Source organism: Chiloscyllium plagiosum, unplaced genomic scaffold, assembly GCF_037043375.1.
Source record: "Chiloscyllium plagiosum isolate Xiang-an unplaced genomic scaffold, Cpla_swu_hap1 HiC_scaffold_7, whole genome shotgun sequence".
Classification (NCBI taxonomy): domain Eukaryota; kingdom Metazoa; phylum Chordata; class Chondrichthyes; order Orectolobiformes; family Hemiscylliidae; genus Chiloscyllium; species Chiloscyllium plagiosum.
Window position 1 is genome coordinate 88,948,797 of NW_028270145.1, and position 19,270 is coordinate 88,968,066.

Here is a 19,270-nt window from a genome sequence, read left to right on the forward strand (position 1 = left end):
AAAGTAATTTAGTTTGACATGCAAGACATGTGCAAGACAAAACGTTTCAACAAAGTGTGACTTCTTTCTACAATATTCCATTTGGTATGTTCTTGCTCACTCACTCAGCCTGTCCAATTTCACTTTAAGCCTCTTTTCATCCTCTCCAAATCTCATATTTCCACCTGTTTGTGTGATCCACAAACTTGTAAATATTACATTTTATCTCCTCATCCAAATTATTGATATAGACTGTGAATAGCTAGAGCTTAAACATTAACCTTTCCATTATTACACTGGTCACAGTCTTCCAACATGAGTATTATCCATTTATTCCTGTCCGCTCTTCTTTCAATTAAGCAATACTTAATCCATACCATAGTACTATGCCCCATTTGATGAGCCCTCAGTTTGTTTACAGGCACACTGAATGAGATCCAATTGAAGGCCTTCTGAAAATCTGAATACATTACATCCATTGGTTCCCTCTTATCCACACTGTTAGTCATGTCTTCAAAACAAGTTAACACATATAGAACATAGAACAATACAGCGCAGAGCAGGCCCTTTGGCCCTCAATGTTGCGCTGACCTGTGAACTATTCTCAGCTTGCACCCCCCCCCCCCCCCTTCCCCCCACATTATCCCATCATAATCCATGTGTTTATCCAAGGATTGTATACATCTCCCTAATGTGGCTGAGTTAACTACATTGGCAGGTAGGGCATTCCACACCCTTACCCCTCTCTGAGTAAAGAACCTGCCTCTGACATCTGTCTTAAACCTATCACCCCTCAGTTTGCAGTTATGCCCCCTCATACAAGCTGATGTCATTATCTTAGGAAAAACACTTCCACTGTCTACTCTATCTAATCCTCTGATCATCTTGTATGTCTCTATCAAATCCCCTTTTAGACTTCTTCTTTCCAATGAGAACAGGCCCAAGTCTCTCAGCCTTGCCTCATAAGACCTTCCCTCCAGACCAGGCAACATCCTGGTTACTCACCTCTGCATCTTTTCCAATACTTCCACATCCTTCCCGAAATATGGCAACTAGAACTGTATACAATATTTCAAGTGCGGCCACACTAGTGTTTTGTATAGTTGCAGCATGATATTGTGGCTCTGGAACTCAATCCCTCTACCAATGACACCTAACACACCGTATGTCTTCTTAACAGCACTATCAACCTAGACGGCAACTTTCAGGGACCTTTGCACATGGACTCCAAGATTCCTCTGCACATCTACGCTACCAAGATTCTTTCCATTGACCCAGTACTCTGCTTTCATGTTATTCTTCCCAAAGTGCATCACCTCACATTTAGCTGCATTGAACTCCATTTGCCACCTCTCAGCCCAATTCTGCAGTTTATCCAAGTCCCCCTGCAACCTGTAACATTCTGCCAAACTGTCCACTACTCTACTGGCTTTAGTGTCATCTGCAGTGTCATTAGTGTCATTTGTCAAACGTGATTTCATTTTCATAAAACTATAATGACTCTAACCACCAGATCATTATTTTCTATGTACAGGTGGTCCCCAATTTACAAATGTCAAACTTACAAACACTTATTCTTACAAGTGCGATCCCATAAATGATTTTAAAGTTTAAAGACCCGACTTATGAATATTTCCTATATTTATGAATGGCTGCTTCTCATTGTCCTGAATTGTGCTCTGACTTGAGAACAATTTGTTTTGCATGCAAATTCCAAAATAGAATCTGCTTGTAATGGGGGATGGCCGATACCCAGCTATTACACCATTTATAATAGATCTTAGTATTTTCCCTGCTCTTAATGACAGGTTAACAGGTCTACCATGCTCTGTGCTCTCTTCTCCTCCTTTCTTGAACAGACTGGATATATTTGCAACATTCCCATCTGCGGGCACTGTTCCAGAATCAACAGAATTTTGAAAGATGTATGATCAGTAATCCTCTTTCCATATCCACAGGCTCAATTGCCACCTCGTTCAACATGTTGGGATTTAAATGATTGGGTCCTGGGGATTTGTAAACGTTTAGACCCACTAATTTCTCAAAACTACATTTAAAGATAACCAATTTTTTTTAGTCCTCATTCTCATGAGTCCAATTGCTAAAATTCACCATTATTTCAGAACTTATTATTTAGTTTTGAGCATATCCATAGCTCCCAAGACCACTTTTGCTTTGACATTTGAATTCTGGGATGACAAAGATTGAAGCACCCAATGTCATAGGGTTTTTTCCGCATCCACCATGACTTAGAATTTGAAGCTAAAATTGCCAGGATCATGTACGATGCACAAAACAATAGCTTTGATTAGAGCCCTCAGGGTTAAAGTAGCTGAGGATGACGGCTTTACATTTCCTATTATGTATTGCCGTTTATGAGCATCACCACATGATGTAATTATATCATCAAATAAAGATTACTCAAGAATGCAGAAGGGTAGAGCAAAAAAGATTTACAGTATTTTATTAGATTTTTCTTCCATTTGTTCATTTATAGGTGACTTATTTCCACAAAAAGATTGTGAAATTATTGTGAAAATGCCAGGGATCCATATGATTTCCCAATATACAGGAATTCAGCAAAACTTAATTTCAGAGAAACAAACTGCTCACAATAAATGTTCCTTAAAGGACCCTGATTAATTTTGTTCCTCTCTCATCCACCAGAAAAAAATATTATCTATTCTGCAATGAAATACTGTTCCAAGTACAACAAATAGCAACAATGACAGATTAATGCTCTGGACACACAGGTTCGAATCCCACCAAAGCAGGTGGTGAAATATAAATTCAATTAATAAAATCTGGAATTAAAAGCCAGCCATCACTAATGAGGATCATGAAACCATTGTCAAGAGTTGTTAAAACCAGTTTATTAATTAATATTCTTGAGAGATGGAAATCTACCATCCTTACCTGATCTGGCCTACATGTGACTCCAGATCTACAGCAATGTGGTTGACAATTTATTGCCTTCAGAAATGGCCTGCCAAGCCATAGTGAGTTGCATCAAGACAACATCAAAGTTTAAAGCAAGGAATGAACTCTGATGGACAACCCAGTGTTGACTAGAAGCAACACTGGCAAATCCTTTCCAATTGACCCTTCAAAATTATCCTTTCTAACATCTGGGTGCCAATGCCAAAATTAGAAGAGTTGTCCTACTGATTATTGAAGCAACAGCCTGATATAGTCATACTCATGGAATCATAATTGGACATCATCGTCATTATTTCTATATATGTCCTGTCCTGCTGGCAAGAAAGCCCTTCCAGATGTAGTAGTGCAGCAGTGTACAGGTGGAAGAGAGTTTCCTTAGGAGTCCTCAACATTGAATCCAGACCCAATGAAAACATATGGCTTAGGTTAAACATAAGCAAGGAAACTCCTTGCTGATTACCACGACCTGATTCACTTTAGCTGATGAACCAGAGCTCCTTCAAAATGAACACCACTTGGAAGAAGCACTGAGGGGGACAAGGGCACAGAATGTACTCTGTTTGGGGATTTCAATATTGATCACCAAGATTCAGTGACACCATTTCTGAATAAGCTAGTTGAGTTTTTTTTAATTCATTCACGAGACGAGGGCTTGACTGGCTAGGCCAGCATTTATTGCTGATCTTGCCTAGTTAAGAGTCGACCACATTACTGTGGGTCAGGAGTCACAATGTAAGCCAGACCAGGAAAGGATGGCAGTCTCCTTTCCGAGAGAGCATTAGTGAACCAGGTCAGTTTTTCTGACTATTGACAATGGATTCATGGTCATCATTACATTCTCAATTCTAGATATTTAAAAAATTGAATTCAAATTCCACCATCTGGTATGGTGGGATTCATACCCAGGTCTCCAGCACATTATCGAGGTCTGTGGATTAACAGTCTAGCAATAATACCACCAGGCTATTGTATCCACAAGAGGACATTGTCTGGTCCTAAAGGGCATAGTCTGGACTGGGTCTGCGGTAGTTGGCAAAGGAACCAACAAGACAGAGTAACCGACTTGACCTTGTCCTCAGAAGTATATCTGTAGGAATAATGTCGACAGAATGTTTGTGGAGACAAAGTCCTGCCTTCACATTGAGGTCACCATTCATCATGCTACATTACCACTGTGCTAAGTGGGTTGATTTTGTACAGATCTAGAATCTCAAAACTGGTTTGGGTGGTGCTGTGATCAATCAGCAACAGCAGAATTATAGATAATCACAATCTGTAACTTGGTGGCCCAACATATCCCCACCTCATCCAAGTCAGGAGAAATTTCAATGAAACCTGTGTCGATAATCAATGTCATATAACATTCAACCTTGATAATAAAATATTTCTCCCTTATCACATTTATTAATTATGATCATTTTGACTAGCTCAAGAAATAAACTTTAAATAGGTTTATTTCTTTAATTAATGTCCATTGAAACCAATGATATATTTGAATGAAATGAATTAATAATGTAGATAGTCTGAAATCAAACAGCTTTAGCTGGGGTTAATATGTCTTCAGTCATTGCCTATTACACAGCCAACTTCATGTAACATCAGCCCAAACAGCCTCCGACTCAGAGTCACTTGCTGCTAAGTTAAAGGCCCACTTCAGAAATATCCTTCAGTGTGACACTTCATCAAAAAACGGCATTCGATCACATGGAGCAACATATAGAGGCTCTATCTGTTGTTTCCAATGAACATTAAGGATCCTATAGCATTAGCTCAAGAATAGGGAGTTATTTCAGTGTCTAGACCAACAATTGATTCCAATGACCACCAATAATAGATCACTTAATGATTTATCTGATGCAATAACAATACTTCAATTAATTTGTTGAATGTTAAGGCATTTCAAAACAAAAAGGTACCATGAAAATTAATTTCCAACAAATAGATTACCAGGACAATCCAAGATCTTTATTCTTATCAAGACCAAAGCAAACAAGTGGAGCAATCACAATCTCAGGCTCAACACATGCTAAAAAACAAGAGCTGTTTCAATGAGGAGTTCAGGTGAATGTGACAGGAACAGAATCAGAAATGCCTAAAAAAATGAAATGCTGACCTGGTGAAGCTTCAATGCATGATTACGTTTATACTAAAATGGAAGCAGCAGGTGACAGACAGAGCTAAATGATCCCACAATCAATGGATCAGATCTAAGCCTCGCAGTCCTACTGGATCTGGACATAATGGTGTTGGGTAATCAGAAGTGAGCTGGAGGAGAAAAGATTTAAGGGCATTCCCAAACTGGTGGTGGAGCCCAGCACATACATGCAAAAGGCAAGACTGAAACATCTGCGAACATCTTCAGGCAGAAGTGTCAAGTGGATGATACATTTTGGTCTCCCGAGGTCTCCAGCATCAATAAAGTCTGACTTCAAACATTTTAATTCACTCCTTGATATTAAGGAATGCTGAACACACATGGCTTTGGGCCCAGAACACATCTCACTGATAGTACTGAGGTCTTCTGCTCCAAAACCAGACATACTCAATATGGCTATTACAGCATTAACCTGGCAATATGGAAAATTCCACCATTTCCTCTGGCAGCTCATTCCATACACACACCACTCTCTGTGTGAAAAAATTGCCCATTAGGTCTCTTTTAAATTTTTCACCTCTCAACCTAAACCTATGACCTCTAGTTCTGGATTCCCCCACTCCTGGGATGAGACCTTGTCTATTTACCGTATCCATGCCCTTCATGATTTTATAAACCTTTATAAGGTCACCTTATAGAACGTAGAACATAGAACATAGACTATTACAGCGCAGTACAGGTCCTTTGGCCCTCAATGTTGCACCGACCTGTGAAAATAATCTGATGCCCATCTAACCTACACCATTCCATTCTTATCCATATGTATGTCCAATGCCCATTTAAATGCCCTTAATGTTGGCGAATCTACTACTGTTGCAGGCAGGCCTTTCCATGCCCCTACTACTCGCTGAGTGAAGAAACTACCCCTGATATCTGTCCTCAATCTATCACCCCTCAATTTAAAGCCATGTCCCCTCATGTTAGCCTTCACTATCCAATGAAAAAGGCTCTCATTGTCTACCCTATCTAACCCTCTGATGATCTTATATGTCTCGATTGAGTCACCTGTCATCCTTCTTCTCTTCAACAAAAACAACCTCAGTTCCCTCAGCCTTTCCTCGTAAGACCTTTCTTCCATAACAGGCAACATCCTAATAAATATCCTCTTAACCCTTTCCAAAGCTTTCACATCCTTCCTATAATGCGGTGACCAGAACTGCATGCAATACTCTAGGTGCAGCCTTACCAGTGTCTTGTACAGCTGAAGCATGACCTTGTGACTCCTAAACTCAATTCCCCTCCCAATAAATGCCAACACACCATCTGCCTTCTTAACAACCCTATCAACATGGGTGGCAACTTTCAGGGATTTATGCACCAGGACATCAAGATCTCTGTGTTCATCTACATTGCCAAGAATTTTACCATTAGCTCAGTACTCTTCATTTCTGTTATTTCTTCCGAAGAGAACTGCCTCACACTTTTCCACATTAAACTCCATTTGCCACTTCTCAGCCCAGCTCTGCAGCTTAGCTATGTCCTTCTGAAACCCACAACATCCTTCAGCACTATCCACAACTCTGCCTATCTTAGTATCATCTGCAAATTTACTAACGCTTCTATGCCCACCTCCAGATCATTTATAAAAATGACAAACAGCAGTGGCCCCAAAACAGATCCTTGCAGCACACCACTGGTAACTGAGCTCCAGGGTGAACATTTCCCATTAACCACCACGCTCTGTCTTCTTTCAGCTAGCCAATGTCTATTCCAAACCGCTAAATCACTTTCAATTCCGAAACTCCATATTTTGTGCAATAGCCTACCATGTGGAACCTTATCAAGTGTCTTACTGAAGTCCATATACATTATATAGAGGTGACACAGTGGCTCAGTAGTTAGCACTGCTGCCTCACAGCACCAGGGTCCCAAGTTCGATCCCAGCCTTAGGTCTGTGTGGAGTTTCCACATTCTCCCTGTGTCTGCGTGGGTTCCCTCCAGGTGCTCCGGTTTCCTCCCACAGTTCAAAGATGTGCAGGTCAGGTGAATGGCCATGCTAAATTGCCCATAGTGTTAGGTGCATTAATCAGAGGGAAATGGGTCTGGGTGGGTTACTCTTCAGAGGATCAGTGTGGACTGGTTGGGCCGAAGAGCCTGTTTCCACACTGTAGGGAATCTAATCTAATCTAATCATATCAACCACTTTACCTTCATCCACCTGTTTTGTCACCTTCTCGAAGAGCTCAATAAAGTTAGTGAGGCACGACCTACCCTTCACAAAACCGTATTGACTATCCCTAATCAAATTATTCCTTTCCAGTTGATTATAAATCCTATCTTTTATAACCTTTTCCAACATCTTATCCACAACTGAAGTAAGGCTCACTGGCCTATAATTACCAGGGCTGTCCCGACTGCCCTTCTTAAACAAGAGAACAACATTTGCTATCCTCCAGTCCTCTGGCACTACACCTGTCGACAATGATGACATAAATATCGAAGCCAAAGACTCTGCAATCTCCTCCCTGGCTTCCCAGGGAATCCGTGGATAAATCCCATCCGGCCCAGAGGTCTTATCAATTTTCAGATCTTCTAAAACTGCTAAAACCTACTCTTTGTCAACCTCAATCCCATATAATCTTGTAGCCTGTAGCTCCATATTCTCACTAACATTGCCCTTTTTCAATATGAATACTGATGAAAAGTATTCATTAAGAGCTTCCGCTATGTCCTCAGATTCCACACACAACTTTCTACTGCTATCTTGGATTAGACCTAATCTTACTCTAGTCATTCTTTTGTTCCTGATATTCCTATATAAGGCCTTAAGGTTTTCTTTGATCCTATCCTCCAACACTTCTCATGTCTTCTCCTCGCTCTTCTTAGCCCATTCTTTTGATCTTTTCTGGCTAACTTATAAACCTCCAGCCCCCTATTATGCCACATCCTCACATAAGCCTTCTTCCTCATGACATGAGCTTCAGCTTATTTAGTAATCCATGGCTCCCTCTCTTGACAACTACCTCCCTACCTGATAGGTATATACCTATCAAGGAACTGCAGTAGCTGTTCCTTTAATGAGTTCCATATTTCAAGTGTATCCATCCCCTGCAGTTTTCTTCCAAAAACATGTTCAACAGTTTGCCAAAACCCGTTCAAGAACAGTATTTTCCTAACATATATAAGAGCAAAATTAAACTCTAAAACTGCAAGTGAAATGGGCTCACTCTCAAAATAATGTTAGTGCAATGTGAAAGTGAGTGTGGAAGGTGCTGATTGTGATAATTCATCTGCAAAAACAGCAGCAAGAAAGAGAGTGTCAACTGAATCAGAATATCACAACAAATCCACTCAGTATTCTTCCAACACACCCAGGGCAAAATGTTGCACCCAGCACATCCAACAGTGTGGCCTCACTATTACATTGGAGTCACAGCTGAGATTTTTGTGTTCAAGTCTCTGGAATGCAGCTTGAACCCAAACCTTCTGACTCAGTGATGAGAATCACCGATTCACAGACGACTTGTAATCACTTGAATAGTTCCAGCTTTGTAACAATCCATCAAAAATGTGATTGAGACATTACATTAAGACCCTGTGTTAACTCACAGAAAGCTCTTTTCTATTAACATGTCTATTTCAGCAATTTGGCCAGCCAGCTGTTGGAAAAAGGGAAGGAAAATTATATATATAAGCCAAAACATGAATTTATTTTACATTACGAAGCGAAACCCATGAGATGTACTAATTATTTCCAAGGTGAAACTCGGTAAATTTTACTGTCAGCCTCAAAGCTGAGATCACAATTATGCAAAACCATGAATAGTTTAAAATGCATATCTCTTGAACCAATTGCATTTCATGAAATTAATCAGGCCAATAAAAATGTGGCAGAGTCTCCAGCATACTGTGTCCAGATGAAGTTTTAAAAAAATAATGACAATGCTATTCATCTAAGTTAAGAAAGAGAGTACATAAACCAATTATTAGGGGCATATTTCTATTCTCATATTCAATTGAAAATATACCTGATCCTTTTCCTGTGTAAATAACCACAAATTGTGTTATTAGTATCCTCTGCAATGCTGTTTAATTAACTACAGCTGGATGAGAGCTCTGTTCACTCCCCTGGTAGCTTAGTGAATAGATGCACCTCCCAGTGACGCACTAAGTTACAGATATCAGAAACATCCAGACCTTACTCTTAATTCTGTTCTAAGTTAGGAAATTGCGGCAGGATAAGAAGTTAAAAAGCTATACTCGCTTGAAATTACCTAGGGTTCCCAATTTGTTAGTTTCCATGTAATATTTGCTGAAAAATAACAGTATGCAATATGAAGACACATTCAAACATGGCTTACATTCCATAGTGAAATGCCTTGTGTCAATTTATTGATATGTACTTAAAGGACAGCCATTTGGCTGATACACTGGAGAACTGTCAACCTTTTATCCCAAAAGTGTCAGATGTATTCACAAGATTTGAATTTTGTAATATTAGCCATTCTTTGCCTGAGGTAAATTTGTTTACCTACATTTATTTTCAACTCAGAAAGTCAACAGTTATGAAATAGATAATGTGATTGCAAGGATGTAGACTTTGATATGAATCGTTCACTACATGTACACTTACCAAATTAAAAGATAGGAAAAGCATATCAGAAATAGAGAGATATTGAATATTTACAGCACAGGAAGAGATCATCCACTCAGTGCCTGTTTGGTAAAGAAAGAATAAGCTGGCTAACCCAATTTTTCAGGCCTTAATCCATGGCTTTGTAAGTTACAGCATTTTAAGTCTACATCTGAGAACTTTTTAAAAGTTACAGTACCTGCATATACCATTGTTTCCAAAAGTGCGTGCTGGATCCCTCAACTCTCTGTGCCCAATTGCACAAAATGTAGACTTCTATTAACCAGTAAGTAGCTTGGAATAAACTGGATCACTTAAATAGTATCTCAATTTTTAACATACTTTTAACTCAATGTAGGGAAAAGATCAGTAGAAGTACTTTATATAACATTAATATTGCTAATTCTTATTCATGCCATTTGCATTCAACAACTCAAACAGACCAATGATAAAATAAAATAAAGCTTGTATTATTGTACCCAATCAAATACTAGGTTTCAGGTTTAATTTCTGGACTGTGTGATCTCTTAGTACTTCTATTCAATCACCTTGATTGGAGGCGTGGTGGGAAGGATGCAACTAGATATACCTGTGCCACTGAGGTGTAATATCTGCACCTTCATAATGTCATGCAAGTTGTTATTTTCAGGAGAAGAAGGTAATGGGCAAAAATAGACGGTAAAAATGAAACAAAAAGTAATTTTATTCCATGCAAAAATGCAAGCTTAGAAAACATATTAAATATCATTGTAATAACTGAGATTAAAACTATGAAGAACATTTCCTATAAGATGCATTCTAGTAATGTTAGTCTGCAAAATTCCTTTATGTCAACATTAAAGTTAATCTTTAATCACTGATAAAGTAAAGCAAAAATATCTAAAAATTGGAGTCATAATAATATATTAGAATGCTATTCTACATCAAAGTTACAACAATGATTTTCTTTAGTCTTCTTGGAGTCTAGTTGAACAAAACAAATCTTTCAATTTTCACAGCTTGCAACAAACAATTTAATAATTTCTACATCAATTTCACCCAATTGCTATTGTGCAATTTTTAGCATTGATAGGGCTGTCATCTGTTCCACTTGAAGAACTAAAATATTAATCTTGGTGAGTCTGATGTGCAGGGATGTGAGCATTTGATTGTTGACAGTTTCAAAATCCTGTCTGTTTGATCAACAAAAGGAATACGGACTTCTAAATGACAAAATGGTTTCTCTTTTGTATGTATCTATCACCTTTAAGCTCCTTTAAGTCTGGTACAGGCGTATTTCCCCTGTGGCACTTTAGAGTTGTATTGCAATATTACTGAATCATTACCCTTGCCGTGTTTCAAATGAAGGATATTATTCAGTGTACACAGACCTTACCTGAGTCAACAATATTCACAGCTACAATATCATACATTCCAGTGGTTAGTCTTGCAAATTAAACCACCCCCCATATGCAGGGATTTAAACCAAGAATTACAGCATGCTTACAGAGTTAAACAGCTGGTACAATGATTTCTGTTGAATTTTTAATCAGGTGAATAAACCATTTGCAAGAGATGTTTTTCAGACCTCCTGCAACCTTAATACAATACACAGAAAGTCAAATAACAGTCAAAAGGTGAAACAGCCTAATATTCAGGCATAATCCATCATTGTATGCACTAATTAGAATCAGCCCCCTCCTGTCATTTAGTTTCAAACCAGGTTTAAAGGCTCTGTACATTCATTCAGCTGTTAGCTGACATGCTCCAGTGCATCCTTGTAGGATCCGCCTCATCTCCCTCTGGAGAAAATTTGTGCATGCATACAGTATGTGAACTTTAGATAAATAAATAAACAAGAGAACAGCTTCCAGATAATTGAAAGTGAGTGAAGGAGGGAGCAGAAAGAAAACAGCCTCTCAGAGGGGGGAAGCAGGAGAGTGTGACAGGTATGATTAAATTCCCAATGATTTATGACAGGTACATCACTAACAGGATGCTCAACCCCCTTTAATGTTTGTTTGTTTTAGTGCATTCTAGAATAAAGATGTGTATTTTGCTTCAGGTTGTGCTCAGGAGACAAGGGAAGGAGTTCAGTGCTTAGGAATTCCTTGTGGCTGGCTGAGCAGTAATTTAGCAACTACTCCCTGTCAGCATTTACATGTCAATTCATTTTAATAGTCTGGGCATGCTCAATGGGTGAGCTATTGCTTAGATGCAAAGCTGTGGTTCTCCCATGAGCCCCTGTAGTGCAAGAGTATGTGTTATGGCCTGTCGTGGTTCAATAAGATTTGTGGGTTCTATACTCAAGTGATAGAAGATCTTCTGAGACAATTAACATGAAGCATTGGAAATTTAGATATGCATTATTTTTGACATCAGGCTATGCTGGATACTGCACTGCAGTAATTATTCATGCACCCAGATTGACTTTGATTGTAGTCAATTTTGGAGCAGAGGTTGTTTAAACTACGCTTCTCCTTCAAAGCTTATCATATCCATGGCCACAAGCAAAAGGTACTGTCCCTCTTCTCTGAAAACCAGCTTTAAACGTCACTGAAATGACAATGTCAGATTAGCGTCATGTAGTACTGACACTGAGTTTGAATAAGGTGCATATATTGATTGACCTGTATAACTTGTAAAGTGATAAAGTCGAGTGGGTTATGTTAGGCAAAGCCATTTGTACCATGTGAATCACAGCCAGAAAATCACCATGTGAGGTGTGCTATTTTAACAAAGCATCAACCCATTTATATGACCATTAAAATAACAGAGGCGTTAGATAAGAATGCATTCATTATTCCCACGTTAATATTGAACAGTATTATTCCAAGATTTGTATTTTGCTGAGGATTGTTTATCTAAATATTTTAAACTCTATATTTCAATATTATATTTGCTACTGGAGATGATATACTGTAAATGCTATAACTAAAGAACATGTACAGAATGGTGTGTGACATGAAAGATACACAGCTTTTGTTTTTGCAGTATTCCACATCCAAGGAAAAAGCACAGGAGATTTGTTTTGTTTTGTTTAGTCATTTGTTCACTTGATATTGTAGGCTGAAGGAAAATAAAGTTTTATCAGAGTGTTTGAGCATAATTATGAAGACCTACATATGCCTTTTCCTTACTGAATACAAGATCTTGCTTCTTAATCACCATTTTTTTCTGCTACACTTCTCACCATTTGGGGAAAAAGTATTTCAAAATTAAGACATTATTGGAGAGTGCATTGTACATAGAATTCATCTTTATCCGCAGGAACACTTAAATTTAAACCAATTATCTAAGACTCAGAGCAATTTTCATCCATCGGCACATTTTTTTTTTAAAGGCTATGTGTTGAAAATAATAAAGTTTACTTACAAATGATAATAGTACTTTTAAAAAAAAATCATTATTACATAGCTAGGAGACATTTTCTTCTGCATTAATGGTATGAACCTTGGCTGTACCCTGCATGAGAGCATTGATTGACTAAGGCCTTGAAACTATACTGTGTCATAGAGTCATGCAGAATGGAAACAGAATCTTCAATTCAACTAGTCCACGCCAACCATGTTCCCAAACCAAACTAGTCCCATGTACCTGCATTTGGCCCATATCCCTCCAAACTTTTCTTAATCATGTACCTATCCAAATGTTTTCTAAATGCTGTAAGTGTACCTGCATCAAACTGTATGAGTGCTTGATGTTCTGCTTTCCAATATTTTAAAGAGCCGTTAACGATTCCAAATAAGTGGATTACTAACTCAAGGTGTTTGGCGAGCTCAGTTGTCAAGTTGCCCAGAGTGAAGACACTAGTGTGCATTTAATTCCTACATTGAGTGTGGCAGTTCATGGAGGCATGGCTTCCTCTCTGGCTCAATACATTTGGAATGGTGCCCCTGAAGTTATGTGTGACCAACTGTCTCTCTAATGGAGAGAGATGCCTATGATCCTTTGTGGACTATGGCTAATATTTAATATTGCCTAATATATCCAAATATCAAAAGCATTGACCTTAAACCAGTAAGTAATGCAATGTCAGGATTATGATAACAGGATGACACCAGCATAATATAGGTAAAGTCTCTGTTGTCCTTATAACACCATATCATGCATATCATCTTTCAACCTTAACCTCAATTGATGTAGTCATTCTAAACCTGCTGCAGCTTTTTTTTTGTCCATTGATGGACAACTCAGATTACAGGACCCGACATCAAACTACGAGGTCTTTAAAAAAGTGCAAGAAAGAGAAACAACAGAAGCAATCATGATTAGCTTCCCTTATCACTCTGAAATACAGGATGAATATAATCACACTAAATTAGAGAGTAAGCATACAGATGCCTTATTATAAAGACCTTTATTTTATCTAATAGTTACGAACGATAAAAGCAAACTAAACAATTAGTGAAGGCCTATTATGGCTAAGGTGAACACAGCAAGAGAATGCTTGAAAATGCAAGGTTATCCAGGAATTCCAAATAGTAGCTTTGCTCAAGCTGAGGTAAGGTCAGAGAATTGCTACAAAATTGTTGCCCATTTCCAACAGTGTTCTTTCCAATTCTTTACAGGCAGAGATTGATTAATTGACCCTGAAGTATAAACTTGGAGAATCATTAGAAAATTTGAATTTGCACTTCCAAGAAAGCATATAATAGTATAACACCCATGCACTAAATAATGAACTTGACTTTTATCGAGGTTGTATTATATATGAAGATTCCTTAATGAGCAGCCGCATGAATGGTACATTGTGAAAATCTAGATAATGTTTTCTGATGAAGGGTGATCCCTGAACGATTACTTTGTTGCTTCTTTTCAGTAACACTATGCCTGGATTACTGAGTGTTTGCAGTATGTTCTGTTTCCGTAGTTAAAGGGAGAAATCAAAATAAATAAAGGTCAATATTCCAAAAGAGCTGGAAGGAAGTATCAGTGTGAATTGAAAAGCTGAAAGAGGGTCAATTTTCCAAATCAAGTCTTCCATTGTTTTAATACATTATGAACTGGTGATAAATCCACTTGAATGATCAAGTAAAAATCATGATTAAATATTCTGCTGTAAATAATTTTACAAAGGAGAGGAAAATGAGGTTTAAATCCAATTTCAAGGAGTGGGAAATAATGTATTGGAAGAGTTTGCATTTAGAAAAACTCTTGAATGTTTAAAAGATGTTTTAACTTATCAACAAATTGTCAATGGTAATGATACAATGGTTTGAGAAGTGGCAAGCAAAAGTTAAGAGAAAAGGAACTTTAGGTCCAAGCATGAGTCTACAGACATGAAAACAGCAAAACTGCACCTTAAACCTTGTTTAACTTGAAGTATGAGTGTTTTTAACTCTTTTCTAAAATGTGGAGATTGCTGACTAGGTCTGCATTTGTAGCCCATTTCTGATTGCTCTTGACAAGATCCTGGTGAGACACCTTTTGAGTCACTAGAGTTTATTTTGTGCAGGTACATCCAAATTTCTGCAAGAAAATACATTCCTGGACTTTAACCCAGCAACAGTGAAGCAATTGGTGATATTATTCCAAATCAGGATGGCGTGATTCTCAGAGGAAAATTACAGGTGGTTATGTTTACAAGCATCTATGTTCTTCTATGTGATAAAGATCATGGATATAGAACGTGCTGTACAAAGAAGTTTCACAAGTGATTGCTTTGTGCCTTATAGCTGTCATGTGAATTATTGATGGAAGGAGTAGTTGTTTCAGTTACTGGATTAGATGCAAATCAAATGGGCTTTTTGTCCTTAATTTCAAGTTTCTTGAGTGTTGTTGGAACTGCACACGTATTCCATCACACTCCTGACTTATGTCTTGGAAACTGTGAACTGACTTTGGGAAGTTGGGAGGTGAAATATAGCAAAATTCTCAGTCTCTGACCTAGTCGTGTAACAACAGTATTTACAAATCTGATCCAATTCCTGTGTTGTATGGTTGCTATGGATATTTAGCTCTCTGTTGATCCAGATCATGTTCATCATCTGGCTGAAATGATTGGTGGCATTTGGTTGGTGATGAATCAATGAGATATGCATTCATTGGGATAATTCTAAAGAACTAGGCAGCAAAGTAGTAAGTCAGATACAAAAATGGCAGATTGAGTGTTGGCAGTGCACCTTCCTTTGGATAAAGTTGGCTCCAATTTGTTGTGGCAACAGCCCAACCTTGCTATAATTTTATCCGTTGGTTCTCTCAAGCCTCAAGTGGTTTGTTGTGGCTTATGATATCCACTCCTCATCTAAGGGATGATGATCACCTTATTGGGATTGTATTATCAACCCCTGAATAGTCAGCAGGAAATTGAGAAACACATTTGTAAGGGGATTTCAGTTATCTGTAAGAATAATAGGGTGGTTAGAATCCCTGCAGTGTGGAAACAGGCCCATCAACCCAACAGGTCAACATTGACCCTTTGAAGAGTATTCCACCGAGACCCATTCCCCTACCCTATTACTTTACATTTACCCCTGACTAATGCACCTAACCTACACATTCCTGGACACTATGGGAAATTTAGCTTGGCCAATTCACCTAACCTGCACATCTTTGGATTGTGCGAGGAAACCGGAGCACCTGGAGGAAATCTGCACAGACACAGGGAGAATGTGGAAACGCCACACAGATAGTCACCCGAGGGTGGAATTGAACCCACGTCCCTGGCACTGTGGAGCAGCAGTGCTAACCACTGAGCCGCCATGACACCTCTGGCAGGGGATTTTAACTTTCCAAACATTGACTGGGACTGCCATAGTGTTAAGGGTTTAGATGGAGAGGAATTTGTTAAGTGTGTTCTGATTCAGTATCTGGATGTAGCTACTACAAAAAGTGCAAAACTTGACCTACTGTTGGGAAATTGGGCATGGCAGGTGATTGAGGTATCAATGGGAGCATTTTGGGGTCAGCGACCATAATTCTATTAATTTTAAAATAGTCATGGAAAAGGATAGACCAGATCTAAAAGTTGAAGTTCTAAATTGGAGAAAGGCTAATTTTGACATTATTAGGCAAGAATTTTTAAAAGCTGATTGGGGGCAGATGTTCACAGGTAAAGGAATGTCTGGAAAATGGGAAGCCTTCAGAGGTGACCCGTGTCCAGAGAAAGTATATTCCTGTTAGGGTGAAAGGAAAGGCTAGTAGATGTAGGGAAAGCTGAGTGACTAGAGAAGTTGACTAGAGAAGACATACTGGCACTGGAGCATGTCCAGCGGAGATTCACACGGATGATCCCTGGAATGGTGGGTCTAACATATGAGGAACGGCTGAGGATCCTGGGATTGTATTCATTGGAGTTTAGAAGATTAAGGGGCGATCTAATAGAAACTTACAAGATAATACATGGCTTGGAGAGGGTGGACGCTAGGAAATTGTTTCCGTTAGGCGAGGAGACTAGGACCCGTGGACACAGCCTTAGAATTAGAGGCGGTAAATTCAGAACAGAAATGCAGAGACATTTCTTCAGCCAGAGAGTGGTCGGCCTGTGGAATTCATTGCCACAGAGTGCAGTGGAGGCTGGGATGCTAAATGTCTTCAAGGCAGAAATTGATAAATTCTTGGTGTCACAAGGAATTAAGGGCTACGGGGAGAATGCGGGTAAGTGGAGTTGAAATGCCCATCAGCCATGATTGAATGGCGGAGTGGACTCGATGGGCCGAATGACCTTACTTCCGCTTCTATGTCTTATGGTCTTATGGTCTTGAGGTTTTGATTAAGATAAAGAAGGAAGCATATGTCAGGTATAGACAGGAGAGATCAAGTGAATCCTGAGAAGAGTATAAAGCAGAAGGAGTATACTTAAGAGGGAAATCAGAAGGGCAAAAAGGGGATATGAGATAGCTTTGGCAAATAGGGTTCAGGAGAACTAGGGAGAGAATAGGACCCCTCAAAGATCAGCAAGGCGGCCTTTGTGTGGAGCTGCAGGGGATGGGGGAGATACTAAAGAGTATTTTGCATCAGTGTTTACTATGGAGAAGGACATGGAAAATATAGAATATAGGGAAATAGATGGTGACATCTTGTAAAATGTCCATATTACAGAGGAGGAGGTGCTGGATGTCTTGAAACTCATAAACGTGGATAAATTCCCAGGACCTGATCATGTGTACCCTTTGGGATGCTCGGGAAGTGATTGCTGGGCCTGTTGCTGAGATATTTATATCATCGATAGCCATAGTTAAGGTGCTGGAATACAGGAGGTTGGCTAATGTGGTGCCACTACTTAGGAAAGGTAGTAATGAGAAACTAGGGAACTACAGAGGAGTGAGCCTGACATCAGTGGTGGGCAAGTTGTTGGAGAGAATCCTGAGGGACAGGATTTACATGTATTTGGAAAGGCAAGGACTGATTAGGGATAGTCAACATGGCTTTGTGTGTGGGAAATCATGTTTCACAGACTTGATTGTGTTTTTTGAAGAAGCAACGAAGAGGATTGATAAGAGCAGAGCGGTGGATGTGAGTTATGTGGACTTCAGTAAGACATTCGACAAGGTTTCCCATGGGAAACTAGTTAGCAAGGTTAGATCTCATGGATATAACAAGAGAACTAGCCATTTGGAAACAGAACTGACCCAAAGGTAGAAGACAGAGAGTGAGGTGGAGGGTTGTTTTTCAGGATTCGAAGCCTGTGACCAGTGGAGTGCCACAAGAATCGGTGCTGGCTCCACTGGTTTTCGCCATTTACGTATATGATTTGGATGTGAATATAGGAGGTATAGTTAGTAAATTTGCAGATGACATCAAAATTGGAGGTGCAGTGGACAGTGAGGAAGGTTACCTTTGAGAGTACAATGGGATCGTGATCAGCCAATGGGCTGAGGACTGGCAGATGGAGTTTAATTTAGATAAATGCAAGGTGCTGCATTTTGGAAAAGCAAATCAGAGCAGGACTATACAATAAATGGTAGAGTCCTGGGCAGCCCTGTGGCCGAACACTTTAACTTCCCCTCCCACTCCACTGAGGACATGCAGGTGCTGGCCTCCTACATAGCCAAACCCTAACCACCCGTGCCTGGAGGAAGAACGTCTCAGCTTCTGCCTTGGGGGCCTCCAACCACACGGGATCAATGCGGATTTCACCAGTTTCCTCACTTCTCCTCCCCCCACCTTAGCAAAGTTCCAACCTTCCAATTCGGACCGGCGTCATGACATGTCCCATCTGTCCATCTTCCTTCCCACCTATCCACTCCACTCTCCTCTCCGACATATCACCATTACCCCCACCTTCATCTACCTATTTCATTCTCAGCCAAATTCACCCCCAGCCCCACACCCTTCTCATTTATCTCTCGACCCCCTTGGCTGACAAACCTCATTCCTGATGAAGAGCTTATGCCCGAAATGTCGACTCTCCTGCTCTTCGGATGCTGCCTGACCTGCCGTTTATTTCCAGCACCACACTCTCGACTCTGATACTGCAGCATCTACAGTCCTCATTTTCTCCAGGGAAATGTTGCTGAACAAAGAGACCTTGGAGTGCACGTTCATAATTTCTTGAAAGTAGAGGTAGATAGGATAGTAAAGAAGGCAGGTCAGGCAGCATCCAAGGAGCAGGAAAATCAATGTTTCGGTCATAAGCCGAGATCAGGAAACATCCAAAATGTCGATTCTCCTGCTCCTCGGATGCTGCCTGATCTGCTGTG